The sequence below is a fragment of the Hylobates moloch genome, unplaced genomic scaffold (assembly GCF_009828535.3).
Source record: "Hylobates moloch isolate HMO894 unplaced genomic scaffold, HMol_V3 SCAFFOLD_16, whole genome shotgun sequence".
In the NCBI taxonomy this organism is placed as follows: domain Eukaryota; kingdom Metazoa; phylum Chordata; class Mammalia; order Primates; family Hylobatidae; genus Hylobates; species Hylobates moloch.
Window position 1 is genome coordinate 48,384,794 of NW_026652291.1, and position 10,840 is coordinate 48,395,633.

Here is a 10,840-nt window from a genome sequence, read left to right on the forward strand (position 1 = left end):
ATTCACTTTAAAAATATTTACTCAACACATATTTATGGAGCATTTACAAGGAACAGAGTCCTGTGTTTGCCAAGGGGTCAGTGGTTTTAGCAACTTTCTCTGTCCTACTCATTAGCAACAGGGCGAGAAGAAAGCAGAACATAAATCTGATAGGAAAACTCATTTTAGAAGAAATTATTCTGAGTGTGTGGGGGCCAGGAGAAATGCAAATTCCTCATTTTGAGCCCACTGCATTCTTCCCCTTAACAGCAAATGTTGGTATTTCTTTGTGATCATTTTAAGCATTACTAATGCCCCAGCAGACTGAAGTGGGGACCTTTGGCAGGTGGAGAAAACTGATGATGGTGGAAATGAAATGTAATTTCTTCCACTGTAATTCTCCACAAGCTGTGTAAACTCTCCGCAGTTAAATAAATACTTTTAAAGACAAAGAGTTTACATTTTCATCCGAACACTGCTGGTAACAACTGCTCACTTTCACTCTTTTGGAGCTTTCCCAAACAGCCAGGAGATTTGCATTGTCTCTAATAGTCTCAGCAGTATGCTTCCTTCCAAAAAGAGAGAGAAAATGAAAACCTTGCATTTCCCTGAATGCTGAGTAAAATCACACGACTATATTCCAGGTGGCCTAGTGGATAAATATACAATTACTATTATTATTTGTTGATTTATACGGCAAACTTCCCAAGCATTTGAACTTCATACATTACCAGGTAAAATGACGTCATTACCTGCGTACCAATAGGACAGAACTTAAGTCAATTTTTCACAATAGCCAGGGGACCACTGAACAGTTCCTTAAATTGGAGGCAGTGGGGGAAAATCCTACACCTAGAGCCAGTGAAAATGTGAAAGAAATGCACACGCACAGAATGTGGACTTTCATTTCTGGAGGGCTGTAGTTTTCTAAGCTTTACAATTGTGTTAGGGAAATAGAACATCTAATAGAACAAATGTGGATATTTAATTTCTACTCAATCACATTACTAAAATGAAGCCCTAAAGTGAGCAAAATGTAAAGGAGATATATAGATTATAAGTGACAGTGAATCTGCTGGCATCTTAATCTCGGGATTTCTAACCTCCAGAACTGTAAAAAATAAATGTTTGTTGTTTAAGCCACATAGTCTATGACATATTTGCTATAGCAACCTGAGCCAACTAAGACAAGTTTGATTACAAGGCATCATGGTGCCTGGAAGGAAGAACCCAGCAAGTCTGCTTTGGAAGATGGCGTTGGCAGGCACACCGAAGAGCAAACAGTTGAAAAACGTCTCACGGAGGGAAGGACATTCAGGTAGAAATGGCTGTGCAAAGCCCAGAAAATTGAAATAGGGACTTCTAGGTCATTTGGTGCCCAGAGCATGGGGCAGAGAGGAAGGAGGAGAATCTATCTGGAGAGTTTATTCTCCAGGCAGTCCTGATGAAGGATTCTGATCATGGCCCAACACTATCTGATTGGCAATTGTGAAGAATGCATTGGAGTGTGTTGCAGTCTGAGGCAGAACAATGGGAAAGATCAGCTAAGATCTGATTATCTGACATGAAAACAAATTGTGTAACCCAGGGTGGAAGGAGAATAGTGGCCATCAAACTTTGCTGCATGTTGTGTAGGTGATCTGTAAGTCTACAGGTTTAATATAGTAAATCTTAGCATTTACTATGGTCTTATTCAGGGCTTTATCTCTGGTCTGAGCAACTGATGAGTTCTGAAGTGTGTGAGTGATCTCTTTAAGACCCACCTCCAGAGCCACCTCTTCCTCCATAAAGCCTGCCTTTGGCCAAATTGATTTCCACCTCCACAGTGCCTCCCCCCATGCCTCAGGTACACCTCGCTTACAGCATTTGCCTTGCTAGACTGTAAGTGCTTCTCTCCATGCCTGGCTTCTCTGCTAGCACACAAGCTCCATGAGATCAGGGGCTACAACTTATCTCTGCATACCCAAAGCTAGACAGTGGTATCCAGGACATAGCAGGGACATGGAGGCTTACTGATGGAATGAAAGCAGCCCCAATTAATCAGCAATGTATAACCACGTGTCTGTGTACTCATCAGGGAAGGACAGGGTGAAGAACCACAGAAAGGACCTCTGTTTCTCCAGCTTTGTTTGCTCTATTGATGAGGGGGAGGTGAAGTGAAGGAAAAGTTTTATGTGCAGAAGATGAGAAACAAGCAGACCTGCAAAGAAAGAAAACATGTTTTCAAGCATTTCAGATTCAATTAGTAGCCTCCAATTGAGTTAAACAAGAGAAAGCAACTAGGGGAGAACCAAAAAACAGGTACTTGACAGATTTCCTTTAGTGCTTTTCCTGTCCCTTGATGTATTGTCTTCTTGTGGAAGTATCAATATTGTGTGTATACAGGGGGAAAAGCATCATCTTCAAACTGTAATGAATCTAAAATGAAAACAAGCCACACAGTTGGCCAACACTGATTTAAAATTGCACATCAAGAACACTCCCAGTGACAAACACTTTCAAGGCAAACAAACCAAACAGAAATTAAAAAATCTCTGTGGGGTATAAATATGTAATTACACTCACACAGGGAGCATTTTATCAGGTAAACCATCCCACTTTGTTAATTGAAATGCTCTAGCACTGGGCTTTTTTGACAAAGCATCTGAATATGTATGTGTATGGTGTAGACACGCTGTTTCACCGCAGCTCTTCCTAGCTGGGGTGAACTGCCTCAAAGCCATTTTTCCGTGCAGCTGGGAGGTCAGTTCTCTAAGCCTTCCTTTTGTTTGTTTGCTTCTATTTCCATTTAGCTGAATGTCACCAGGATGCAAACTGGTTTGGAATTCTAAATATCTGTCCAAAACACAGCTATTTTTAAAATTAGGACCAATGCTTGACTTTTATATAACTCATTTAAAATAACATAGATAAGCAATTCTCTTTGGTAATTTAAAAGTGTTAGAACAACCAAAAAGAGAGATGTTCTAAGAATGTACATTAGTATGGCATAGTGGAAGAATGTCCTGAATTCGACTTCAGACTCCGCCTCTGACTACGACCATAGGTCACATTAAAACATTGCTGCCTTCGTTTTCTCATCTAAAATGAAAGTTATTTTATGATTGCTAAAAATTCCTTTTTACTCCAGCAAATCCTGCGTTATCTAATAATACTACATTTGCTTGAGAGTTTTTTGAGCAGTTGGATCATGAATTCAACGACATCTTTGATAAATGTTTGGAAAGTTGCTCAAATGAGGCTCCATCTCCCTCCTCTGATGTGTCTGGGGCTATGGCCTTCTCCAGGCCCTGGAATGGCCAGTGCTGAGCACAAGCCCCAGAGTCACTACTGCAGACTTCTGGGTGATTTCAATGTCCTACCTATGAACATACTGCAGAGGTCTGTTCTGCAATGGGAGAGGCACAGGGTGGTGTCTGGGGGGTGTCAGAGTAGAAATCCAAGTCCCAGCATATGGATCTCATAGTATAGGTGGAACTCACTCTGATTCTCTAGCTCTCCAGACCTAATGTTTCCTAGAGGTTCTGTGTAAATGACCACAAATTGGATGGTATAGAAACTTATTCTTTCTAACAGAAACATTCTTTCTCAATTCTGGAGGCTAGATGTCTGAAATCAAGGGGGCAGCAGGGCCGTGCTTTCTTTAAAAGCTCTAGGTGAGATTCTGTTCCTTGCCTCTCCCAGCTTCCGTGGCTCCAGGCATTCTGTGGCTTACAGCTGTATCACTCCCATCTCTGTTGATGTGGTCACTCACTGCCTCCTCTTCTGCCTTTCTGTGTTTTCTCTTCCATTTCTTACGAGAATACTTAACTGGATTTAGGGCCCACTTTGGTAATCTAGTATGATCTCCTCTCAAGATCTTTAGCTTAATTACACCTGCAAAGATCTCTTTTTCAATCTTAGTAAGGTAAGATTCACAGGTGCCAGGGATTTGGATGTGGACATATCTGTTTAGGGACATCATTCAGCTCAGTACACCTGATCTCTGTCCCAAGACTTCTAAACAGTAGCATAGAAAGTCTGGGTCTAGTTATTAAAGGCATATATAAATTATTCTGACATGATTTACTACCAAATCACCTTAGCCTCTACCTTGTTTATGAGGAACCAATGGAAAGTGGCACGAGTAAGACATGAATGCCTTTGGAATTTAGTGAGGTGAAAGGACATATGGGTACTGAGTCTGATGTTGAGCACTTCTGATCTCTGCTAGCCACCATGGGTACCACAAAGACGTCCAAGAGATGCCCCTGTCCTTCAACAACTCACAATGCAATAGAATGAACAGGCATCAGAACCAGAGATATGGGGAAAAAGCAAAGTGAGATCTATTTCTAAAGGGGTAAGCCAGCAACTAGGTCCCCCCTCCCTACCCCAGTTGTCAAATATTTCTTCTAAAACCCACTCTTCCCAGGTTGGGGGAGTGGACAGGCAGCTAAAACATATCTTCTATAAAGATAATTAGATCAGATCCTGTCACAAGTAAGGTCCTCTGAGGAGCAGACTCTGAAATGGAGATGAACACATGGCATGTTTATTAGGAGTGCTTTGGGGATCAACAATGGTGGAAAGGGGGAGGGTGAGGACTGGGCAAGTGGGAGAAGTTAGGCTGTGATACAGTCTCCATCAATGTCTCAGGTGATCTCCTAGGAGCTCTGGAGTGAAGATGGTTCTTCAGAGTGGTGCTTAAATGGGCCAGGACCTATGAACCACACATCAATCAATTTGATATGAGATGTCCTGTGTGGAGAAGCTCTCTTCAGCCAGGATCTTCCCAGAGAGGCTGACAGCCAAGGGCACTGTGCCAACAACACCCCCAGCAGCTGGGAGAAGAGGTTCTTCAGTGCTGAAGGAGGATCTGGGCTGGCACGTCACAGCATCCAATTCAGATCCTTGCTCAGGCTGAAGCAAACTCCATGTCACTATTCCACAAACTTCACATTTTTTGAAGATGAATCCTACCCAAAAGGTTGAGCCTATCTAGATAGGTTCCTCTGTCTGGTTACATTCATGAATTTATTAAACGAGAAGAGAGCACGACCTGTGCTGTAGAACAGGGCTATGACCAGCCAAAGGGATTCAAGGCAAAAAGAACTTGGTCTTTAAAAATTCTCATCGCACACATCCAAGGTATTGCCAGTTCTGCTAGGTGGGGTGATGCGACAATGCCTCCAGGTACCTCCACAATTGGACATCACTTTCATTGTGTGTTACTCTCTCTAGACAAATGCACACACAACTGGAAAATTCCCTTAACTGGGAGAGAAGGAGGGAAATTTGAGTAAGTAGTTCTATCTCTGTGTCAGTTTAGCAGAAGGAACATGGGGTGTAAGGTCAGGTGGACACGCAGTAAACGTTCATCTCTTCTACCCACTACCTCTTATCCTCATTTTGTGGAAGCAGCTTTTCCTGCTTCTCCCAGTTTTCCAATATAAGCCCCGAGGCCTTGACATTTTTGGTTTGTTTGTTTGTTTAGAGATGAGGTCCACCTTTGTCTCCCAGAGCTGGAGTGCAGTGGCACATTCATAGCTCACTGCAGCCTCAAACCCTTGGGCTCAAGCGATCCTCCAACCTCAGCCTCCCAAGTAGCTGGGATTATAGAAGTGAGCCACCATGCCCTGCTAGTTTTTTATTTTGTGACGTATCTGGCTACAGAGTCTGCACTCTTCCAGAACAATCTGTGTATTCATTGTCTACCAGACTATCGGGCTCCATATCCTGGCTGGAGGATTTATCCACCAAGTGCTCCTAGGCAAATTACCTCACCCCTCTGTGACATGGTTTGTTCTTGTAAAATGCTCATAATAATAACTGTGTAATATATATAACTGATATATATTATACCTGATATATCTATAATGTATATATTATTGATATATACACACATGAAATTATATGTATATATATAGTTATATATTAATGGAAGTTAATATGTTGATAAACAGCACTATTCTTGGCTCAAAGTAAGTGCCCAATGTTAGCCATTATCAATATCATTTCATTTTCATAATCACCAAGGTGTCTTCAGATGTCTTCCTCTATGAGGCTGACAGTGAAGATTCCAGTCTTCTCATCTTTGCTCACTCTTTTTCATGACCTCTTCTTGGGCTCTCTCTTCCACCCTCCTTGGTGGAGACTCCCTGACCCCACTACCATACAGCCATCTTTCCCGTCTCTGCAGTCCTATAGGACTTTTTCGTGGATGCCAGAGCTTGCCTCCTGTGTTGCATCATTAGTCATCATGCCACTTGTGTGTTTTTGGTGTATCCAGTACAAGGTAAGTTGCTTATCGTCAGGTTGAAAATTGAGATCAAATATTGTCAATGATGAGCTGAGGCCGATAATACTGAGGTGAGTATAAAAGAATAGGTGGCTGTTTGCAATGAGTTCAAGTCCCCCAGCCTAGATGAATTCTATGTCAATCGCTCTGTTTTCTAAGTCGTTTCCTTCCTTGCTTTCCCCAACATAGTGCCCTACCTGCTGGACAAAATTCCCAGAAACTCTTTGTTATTTCCCTCCTCCCCTCCTTCCTTCTTTAGGTTCCTTTCCCCTCCTGCTCCTCCATCCCTCCTTCATTTCTTTCTTTTGTAAATATTTATTGTTCAACTTTCATGCGCAGAGCACTGGAGATCCTTTGATGAGTAGGCTGAGTAGGGTCCTCATCCTCCTGGTATTTACAGTTCAACAGGGAAGACAAAAGTAGGCAAGTGTGGTATGACATGGATGTTGATAAGGAAGTCTGGGAAGCCATAGAAGTACACAACTGGGACACTTACTGCTCCTCCCAGGGGAGGGAGAATTTCTTAGGAAAAACCTCGGGCTGTATAATGAAAACAAGAAATATGAAAAACTAGAGGCATTGTAGGTGGAGATAAAAGACTCCTCCAACATCTTCCCCAGAATCTGTTTTCCTATTCTTGACAGCTTTGAACGAAGTGGTACCTGCCTGTAGCTCATTCAACAAATATCCATTGAATGACTGTTGTGTGTCAGACTCTACACAAGGAGCAGAGACACAGCAGTGAATAAGACAGAAACAGCTCCCTGCCCTCATGGAGCTGACAGTTCTATCCTAGGCTGGCCTGAATTTGGTGATGTGTAGGACAGTGTATGAGTTCTAAGCATTTCACCTGTATTATGTCATTTAATCCTTGTGATAGCCCATGTGGTAAGTACCATCATTATCTTTGTTTTGTTGATAAGAAAAATGTGGCATGGAGAGGACAAATAACTTACTCAAGGTTCAATAGCTAGTTCCAACCTGAACTGTGCCACTAATAGCCATGCAGACTTGGCCAAGTTACTTAATCTTTACAACAACCTTATAAGGTAGGGGCTCTTCTTATCATCCACATTTTGTAGGTGAGACAACTGAGGCACAGAGAGATTAATCCATCAGAACACTTATCATCGTGCCCAATGATGGGTGCTATTATTATTATTATTATTTTTTTTTTTTTTTGAGACGGAGTCTCGCTCTGTCACCCAGGCTGGAGTGCAGTGGCGCAATCTCGGCTCACTGCAAGCTCCGCCTCCCGGGTTCACGCCATTCTCCTGCCTCAGCCTCTCCAAGTAGCTGGGACTACAGGCGCCCGCCACGACGCCCGGCTAATTTTTTTGTATTTTTAGTAGAGACGGGGTTTCACCGTGGTCTCGATCTCCTGACCTCGTGATCCGCCCGCCTCGGCCTCCCAAAGTGCTGGGATTACAAGCGTGAGCCACCGCGCCTGGCCGGGTGCTATTATTATTATTATTGAGGAAAAAAGGTAGGAGAACGGCTAGGTTCCAGAAGCCTGGAGATGAGCAAATTTGGTTCCATTTTTAGTAAGAGTATGATTCTACCAACAGGTAATCTGATGACCTGACATAGGCGCTGGGTAAGATTCTGTTACAGGTGGTTGAAAGAATTATTTGTGAGTCATTAAAAAGGTAGTGTTGAGCACTTGCATTCACAAAGAGCAAGTCTCTCCTCTCTCTTTCTCACATTGCATTCAATATGTTAGGTAGACATGTCTTAACAGCAGCATATAAAGTAAAACATAGGGATTTTGTTTGACAATAGGCACAGTGTATTTAGTCTGCTTGGCTTGTCATAAAAAAATCACAAACTGGGTGACTTAAATGACAGACATTTATTTTATCACAGTTCTAGAAGTCCACCATCAAGGTGCTGGAGATTTTGGTTTCTGGCAAGGGCTATTCTCTTGGCTTGCAGATGGCCAACTTCTTGTTGCATCTTCATGCGGCCTCTCCTTTGTGCACATGTAGAGAGAAAGAGAAAAAGAGAGCTTCTTTTTATAAGAATAGCAATCCTATTGGATTATGGCCCAACCCTAATGTCTTTATTTAATCTTAATTACCTTTGTGTAGAACCTATCCCAAAATACAGTCACATTGGGGGATAGGAGTTCAACCTATGAATTTTGGGGGGACATAATTTAGTTCATAATATTCCACTTCTAGTCCCACAAAATTCATGACCTGCTCCCATGCAAAATACAGCCACCTCATCCCAACAGCCCCCAAAGTCTTAACCCATTCTGACATCAATTCCAAGTCCAAAATGTTATCCAGAGATCATCTAAATCAGGTATGGGTGAGACTTGAGGTATGATCAGTCCTGAGGCATTATTTCTCTCCAGATGTAAACCTGTGAAACCAGGTAAGTTGTGTGTTTTTTAATACAATGGTAGAATAGTTAGAAGATGGCCATTTGCATTCTAAAAGGGAGAAATTGAAAAGAAGGAAAGGATGACAGGTCCCAAGCAAGTCTAAAATTTAGGAAGGCAAATCTCATTAGATATTTGGGCTGGAGAACAGTCCTCTCTGGCTGGATACTGTGCCTTCCAGGCCACTGGGACAGTGACATCACCCCCACAGCCCCAGGCAGTGGTTCTGCTCCCACCCCTGAGGCTTTCTGTGAGGGCCGTCTGGGCTGCTGAAATGGAGGGGCCTCACCCTCTGAAACCATGGAGGAAGCACTCTTGCCCCATGGGCCTGTGGTGACAGTGGCAGCCTTGATGATGTCTGGATCACATTTGGGGTCATTTATCTCTTTTCTTGAAGGATAAATCATGTTTGCAGTTAAATAGCTTTATTGGCCAGGTGCGGTGGCTCATGCCTGTAATCCCAGCACTTTGGGAGACCAAGGCAGGTGGATCACGTGAGGTCAGTAGTTCGAGATCAGCCTAGTCAACATGGTGAAATCCTGTCTCTATTAAAAATACAAAAATTAGCTGGGTGTGGTGGCACACTCTTGTAATTCCTGGGAGGCAGAGGCGGGAGAATTGCTTGAACCTGTTACAAGCGTGAGCCACCGCGTCCGGCCCATATTTTTAGGTTTTTGTTATAGCAGTCCCCATACTTCACAGTACCACACTCTGAGTCAGCCTGCTCACTCTGCCATAACCAAATACCACAGACTAGATGACTTAAACAGCAGACACTTATCTTCTCACAGTTCTGGAGGCTAGACGTCTATAATCAGGGGGCCAGAAAATTTGGTTTCTGGTAGGTGCTCTCTTCCTGGCTTGCAGAGGGCCACACCTTCTTCCTGAGTGCATTATGCACATGCAGAGAGAGAGAGAAAGCTCTGATCTCTCTTCCTCTCCTTATAAAGGCACCAATCCTATTAAGTTAGGGCCCTACCCTTATGACCTCATTTAAACTTAATCATCCTCGTAGGTCCTATCTCAAAATCAGTCACATTGGGTGTTAGAGCTTCGACAAGGGTAAACCCTTGGAAGGGGACACAATTCCATTCGTAACACACAACATTATAGTCATCAGTGTGACATAGCTACAGAAAACACAAACTCACATTTAAAACATTGATACATTATTATGTTAATAGAAGGATGGTGCTCTGAACACTGTATCTTATCTCATTTGGCTATGGGTGCCTCACTTTAAAATGGGAAGGGAAAATAAACATTGAGCATATTCTACCTATGATACCTTATTTAATCCTCATGACAACCCTGTACATTGTTGGTATTAGAGGTCCCACTTGAAAAACTTAGTGAGCAATCTGTTACCTAAAATCGCCCTGGGTATCTTGCCAGGTTAGCCAGCTAAATGAGTGGAGAAGCTGGGGTTTGAACCCCAAAAAAAGAATGATGGGAATATGGGGTCTTCTTGAAAAGAGAAACTATGAGGAAAGGTTGAAGATATTGGATGATTATTCTGGGAAAAGGGAATTTCAATAGGTTCATTTACTATGATTCCAGAAGACAGTGCGTAGATGAATTGGTGGAAATTACAGGGAAGAAGGTTTGGAATTAATATATACAGTTGACCCTTCATATCTGCAGGTTCCTCACAGAGGGATGACGATGTGAAGGCAGCCATGAAATGATGGAGGCAGAGACTGGACTGACGCAGCAGCAAGTCAAGGAGCCATGAGGATTGACAGTCACCACCAGAAGCTAGGGAGTGGCAAGGAAGGATTCGGCCCAGATCTCAGAGGAAGCATGGCCCTGCCAGCACTTTGATTTTTGACTTGTAGCCTCCAGGACTGTGAGACAATACATTTCTGCTGTTGTCAGTCACACAGCTTGTGGCACTTTGTTATAGCAGCCCCAGGAAACTAATATGCGGTTGGTCCTTTGTATCCATGGGTTCCACATCTGGGAATTCAACCAACCATGGATCAAAAATATTGGGGGAGGCCGGGTACGGTGGCTCACGCCTGTAATCCCAGCACTTTGGAAGGCCCAGATGGGCGGATCATGAGGTCAGGAGATCGAGACCGTCCTGGCTAACACGATGAAACCCTGTCTCTACTAAAAATCAAGAAAAGAAAAAAAAAATTAGCCGGACGTGGTGAGACATGTCTGTAGCCCCCACTACTTGGGAGGCT

At 43.1% G+C, this 10,840-nt stretch overlaps 1 protein-coding gene and 1 non-coding gene across 2 annotated transcripts in view; one reads left to right on the plus strand and one right to left on the minus strand.

Moving 5' to 3' along the window:
• EXOC5 (exocyst complex component 5) overlaps positions 1–10,358 on the plus strand; it is a 115,115-nt gene extending 104,757 nt beyond the window's left edge. Inside the window, exon 21 of the transcript XR_009210165.1 lies at positions 10,293–10,358. The gene's annotated coding sequence lies outside the window, so the exon portion shown is untranslated. The remainder of the gene's footprint in view (positions 1–10,292) is intronic.
• Positions 3,239–3,357, minus strand: LOC116456465 (small nucleolar RNA SNORA5). Its single transcript, XR_004244693.1, has one exon. It is a non-coding gene; the product is annotated as a small nucleolar RNA SNORA5 (small nucleolar RNA).
• Positions 10,359–10,840: the final 482 nt, after the last annotated feature.